Below are 6,022 nucleotides of genomic sequence, written 5' to 3' on the forward strand. Positions count from 1 at the left end.
CACTGAGGTAAGTATAATTTTGGTATTTTCAGCCACCATTTTAGGAAAAATTTATTCATTGCCACGAAATTTAGCTTTGCAGTGAATTGAATTTTTCCTAAACTTCAGATCGAATTCTGCTTCAAATGCTTTGATTCGCTCAACACTAGTTGTAAGCATGGGTTCTTTCACATGGCCCAATTCTGGGCCATACAGAATACTGATCGATGCTTGAAGGGGATGTGTCATCAGAAAATGGCCTATTGATTAAATGACATTTTAGAATGTGATCTACATGTATATAACCCTGCAATTTACACACAGGCCACTAGGACATGATTTACTGTTCTGTACAGGTAACTTTTCAGTAGCTATTATCATTATCACCACAGGTAAGATTAGAATGACAGATATCACCTCTTTGTGGATAACAAAAGATCTACCATTCGCAACAGGTGATATCACACCTAATCAGCTCCCTCCTGACCTCTGCACAGGTCATAGCTGCTCTCAAAAGACAGAAAATCTTAACTTATTTTAGGCCTAGTGAAAAAAAAAAAATATAGATAGTGAGATGGAAAAATATAAAAAGAAAGCACCAAATTTAAAAAATATATACAGTACAGACCAAAAGTTTGGACACACCTTCTCATTCAAAGAGTTTTCTTTATTTTCATGACTATGAAGGCATCAAAACTATGAATTAACACATGTGGAATTATATACATAACAAACAAGTGTGAAACAACTGAAAATATGTCATATTCTAGGCTCTTCAAAGTAGCCATCTTTTGCTTTGATTACTGCTTTGCACACTCTTGGCATTCTCTTGATGAGCTTCAAGAGGTAGTCCCCTGAAATGGTCTTCCAACAGTCTTGAAGGAGTTCCCAGAGATGCTTAGCACTTGTTGGCCCTTTTGCCTTCACTCTGCGGTCCAGCTCACCCCAAACCATCTCCATTGGGTTCAGGTCCGGTGACTGTGGAGGCCAGGTCATCTGGCGCAGCACCCCATCACTCTCCTTCATGGTCAAATAGCCCTTACTTTCAAAGTTTTCCCAATTTTTCAGCTGACTGACTGACCTTCATTTCTTAAAGTAATGATGGCCACTTGTTTTTCTTTACTTAGCTGCTTTTTTTTTGCCATAATACAAATTCTAACAGTCTATTCAGTAGGACTATCAGCTGTGTATCCACCTGACTTCTCCCCTTAACGTCACTGATGGTCCCAACCCCATTTATAAGGCAAGAAATCCCACTTATTAAACCTGACAGGGCACACCTGGGAAGTTAAAACCATTTCAGGGGACTACCTCTTGAAGCTCATCAAGAGAATGCCAAGAGTGTGCAAAGCAGTAATCAAAGCAAAAGGTGGCTACTTTGAAGAACCTAGAATAGGACATATTTTCAGTTGTTTCACACTTGTTTGTTATGTATATAATTCCACATGTGTTAATTCATAGTTTTGATGCCTTCAGTGTGAATCTACAATTTTCATAGTCATGAAAATAAAGAAAACTCTTTGAATGAGAAGGTGTGTCCAAACTTTTGGTCTGTACTGTATACAAACCGGATTCCAAAAAAGTTGGGACACTAAACAAATTGTGAATAAAAACTGAATGCAATGATGTGGAGATGGCAAATGTCAATATTTTATTTGTAATAGAACGTAGATGACAGATCAAATGTTTAATCCGAGTAAATGTATCATTTTAAAGGAAAAATACGTTGATTCCAATTTTCACGGTGTCAACAAATCCCCAAAAAGTTGGGACAAGTAGCAATAAGAGGCTGGAAAAAGTAAATTTGAGCATAACGAAGAGCTGGAAGACCAATTAACACTAATTAGGTCAATTGGCAACATGATTGGGTATAAAAAGAGCTTCTCAGAGTGGCAGTGTCTCTCAGAAGCCAAGATGGGTAGAGGATCACCAATCCCCACAATGTTGCGCAGAAAGATAGTGGAGCAATATCAGAAAGGTGTTACCCAGCGAAAAATTGCAAAGACTTTGCATCTATCATCATCAACTGTGCATAACATCATCCGAAGATTCAGAGAATCTGGAACAATCTCTGTGCGTAAGGGTCAAGGCCGTACTGGATGCCCGTGATCTCCGGGCCCTTAAACGACACTGCACCACAAACAGGAATGCTACTGTAAAGGAAATCACAGAATGGGCTCAGGAATACTTCCAGAAACCATTGTCAGTGAACACAATCCACCGTGCCATCCGCCGTTGCCAGCTGAAACTCTACAGTGCAAAGAAGAAGCCATTTCTAAGCAAGATCCACAAGCTCAGGCGTTTTCACTGGGCCAGGGATAATTTAAAATGGAGTGTGGCAAAATGGAAGACTGTTCTGTGGTCAGACGAGTCACGATTCAAAGTTCTTTTTGGAAATCTGGGACGCCATGTCATCCGGACCAAAGAGGACAAGGACAACCCAAGTTGTTATCAATGCTCAGTTCAGAAGCCTGCATCTCTGATGGTATGGGGTTGCATGAGTGCGTGTGGCATGGGCAGCTTGCATGTCTGGAAAGGCACCATCAATGCAGAAAAATATATTCAGGTTCTAGAACAACATATGCTCCCATCCAGACGTCATCTCTTTCAGGGAAGACCCTGCATTTTTCAACAAGATAATGCCAGACCACATTCTGCATCAATCACAACATCATGGCTGCGTAGGTGAAGGATCCCGGTACTGAAATGGCCAGTCTGCAGTCCAGATCTTTCACCTATAGAGAACATTTGGCACATCATAAAGAGGAAGGTGCAACAAAGAAGGCCCAAGACGATTGAACAGTTAGAGGCCTGTATTAGACAAGAATGGGAGAGCATTCCTATTTCTAAACTTGAGAAACTGGTCTCCTCGGTCCCCAGACGTCTGTTGAGTGTTGTAAGAAGAAGGGGAGATGCCACACAGTGGTGAAAATGGCATTGTCCCAACTTTTTGGGGATTTGTTGACACCATGAAATTCTGATTCAACATATTTTTCCCTTAAAATGGTACATTTTCTCAGTTTAAACTTTTGTTCCGTGATTTATGTTCTATTCTGAATAAAATATTAGAAGTTGGAACCTCCACATCATTGCATTCAGTTTTTATTCACGATTTGTATAGTGTCCAAACTTTTTTGGAATCCGGTTTGTATATATAAATATTACATAAAATCGTGATTTATAAACAGTAGGTCATTTTCTGATAACACATTGCCTTTAAAATTATTTGATTGTCTCTAATTTAAATCTCTTTACATAAGCCAATGGACAGTACAGGCAGATACAAGCAGAAACTTATCTATCATGCTGTACCATCAGGGAAACGTCTGATTGGCTCCAAATTAATTCTACAGCAGGACAACAACTTCAAACATCCAGCCAATGCCATTGTGAACTATCTTCATGGAAAGAAGAACAAGAAGTACTGGAATTGATGATATGGACCCATAGAGCTCTAATCCCAACATCATTGAGTCTGATTGGGATTAGATGGAGAGACAGAACAATTTGAGCAACCCTGCATCCACATGCTATGTGGTTAGTTGTCCAAGATGTTTGGAACAACCTCTCTGCTGAGTTCCTTCAAAAACTGTGTACAAGGGTACCCAAAAGAACTGATGCTGTTCTGAAGGCAAAGGGTGGTCACACAAAATATTGATTTGATCTACATTTCACTTCTGGTCATTCACTTTGCATTTTGTTAATAAAACAGGCTATTAACACTTCTATTATGGTTACATAAAGGCTACGTAAAAGTTACATATTATAGTTTAAAAAAGACGTAAGTCCATCACGTTCAACCGAGGGATAAGAATTTTAGGGAAGGGAAACCCAGACTTCTACACATTAACATAAGCATTAATATTATTTCATTTTAAGAATTCATCTAAAACTTTTTTTTTTGCAGTCCAGTGTTCCTGCTATGACCATCTCCTGAGGTAGACCATTCCACAGATTTATGCCTTAGGCCTCATGCACACGACCGTTGTGTGTTTTGTGGCCCGCAAATTGCGGATCCGCAAAACACGGACAGGTTATATTTTTTTTGCGGACCACAGACTGGAGTAACGTATGAGGACAGCACATGGAGTGCTGTCCGCATCTTTTTTGGCCCCATTGAATAAATGGGTCCGCATCCAAGCCGCAAATACTGCGGCTCGGATGCGGACCAAAACAACGGTTGTGTGCATGAGGCCTAATTCACACAGTCAGTGTTCAGTGATTTCCATCAGTGATTTTGAGTCAAAACCAGGTACAGCTGTAAACTAGGTACAGATTTATCCCTTTCTCTGTGTAGAGTCCACTCCTAGTTTTGGCTCACAATCACTGAGGAAAATCATTGACCAAACACTGACCTGTGAATGAGGCTTTACAGTTCTCAAAGTAAAGAAGCCTTGACGTCTCTAGAGACTGAACTTTTTCTTCTCCAGATGGAGGCAGTGCCTCTTTGCTTACTCTGCAGAAATAGCTACACACCTGTCTTTTGCTGCACAGTACTCTATATATACATACAGAATATATACAGTTGCAAGAAAAAGTATGTGAACCCTTTGGAATGATATGGATTTCTGCACAAATTGGTCATAAAATGTGATCTGATCTTCATCTAAGTCACAACAATAGACAATCACAGTCTGCTTAAACTAATAACACACAAAGAATTAAATGTTACCATGTTTTTATTGAACACACCATGTAAACATTCACAGTGCAGGTGGAAAAAGTATATGAACCCCTAGACTAATGACATCTCAAAGAGCTAATTGGAGTGAGTTGTCTGCCAACTGGAGTCCAATCAATGAGATGAGATTGGAGGTGTTGGTTACAGCTGCCCTGCCCAATAAAAAACACACACCAGTTCTGAGTTTGCTTTTCACAAGAAGCATTGCCTGATGTGAATGATGCCTCGCACAAAAGAGCCCTCAGAAGACCTACGATTAAGAATTGTTGACTTGCATAAAGCTGGAAAGGGTTATAAAAGTATCTCCACGGTAAGACAAATTGTCTATAAAAGGAGAAAGTTCAGCACTGCTGCTACTCTCCCTAGAAGTGGCCATCCTGTAAAGATGACTGCAAGAGCACAGCGCAGACTGCTCAATGAGGTGAAGAAGAATCCTAGAGTGTCAGCTAAAGACTTACAAAAGTCTCTGGCATATACTAACATCCCTGTTAGCGAATCTACGATATGTAAAACACTAAACAAGAATGGATTTCATGGGAGGATACCACAGAGGAAGCCACTGCTGTCCAAAAAAAACATTGCTGCACATTTACAATTTGCACAAGAGCACCTGGGTGTTCCACAGCAGTACTGGCAAAATATTCTGTGGACAGATGAAACCAAAGTTGAGTTGTTTGGAAGAAACACACAACACTATGTGTGGAGAAAAAGAGGCACAGCACACCAACATCAAAACCTCATCCCAACTGTGAAGTATGGTGGTGGGGGCATCATGGTTTGAGGCTGCTTTGCTGCGTCAGGGCCTGGGCGGATTGCTATCATCAAAGGAAAAATAAATTCCCAAGTTTATCAAGACATTTTGCAGGAGAACTTAAGGCCATCTGTCCACCAGCTGAAGCTCAACAGAAGATGGGTGTTGGAACAGGACAACGACCCAAAGCATAGAAGTAAATCAACAACAGAATGGCTTAAACAGAAGAAAATACACCTTCTGGAGTGGCCCAGTCTGAGTCCTGACCTCAACCCGATTGAGATGCTGTGGCATGACCTCAAAAAAGCGATTCACACCAGACATCCCAAGAATATTGCTGAACTGAAACAGTTCTGTAAAGAGGAATGGTCAAGAATTACTCCTGACCATTGTGCACGTCTGATCTGCAACTACAGGAAACGTTTGGTTGAAGTTATTGCTGCCAAAGGAGGTTCAACAAGTTATTAAATCCAAGGGTTCACATACTTTTTCCACCTGCACTGTGAATGTTTACATGGTGTGTTCAATAAAAACATGGTCACATTTAATTCTTTGTGTGTTATTAGTTTAAGCAGACTGTGATTGTCTATTGTTGTGACTTAGATGAAGAT

The sequence above is a fragment of the Bufo bufo genome, chromosome 11 (assembly GCF_905171765.1).
Source record: "Bufo bufo chromosome 11, aBufBuf1.1, whole genome shotgun sequence".
In the NCBI taxonomy this organism is placed as follows: domain Eukaryota; kingdom Metazoa; phylum Chordata; class Amphibia; order Anura; family Bufonidae; genus Bufo; species Bufo bufo.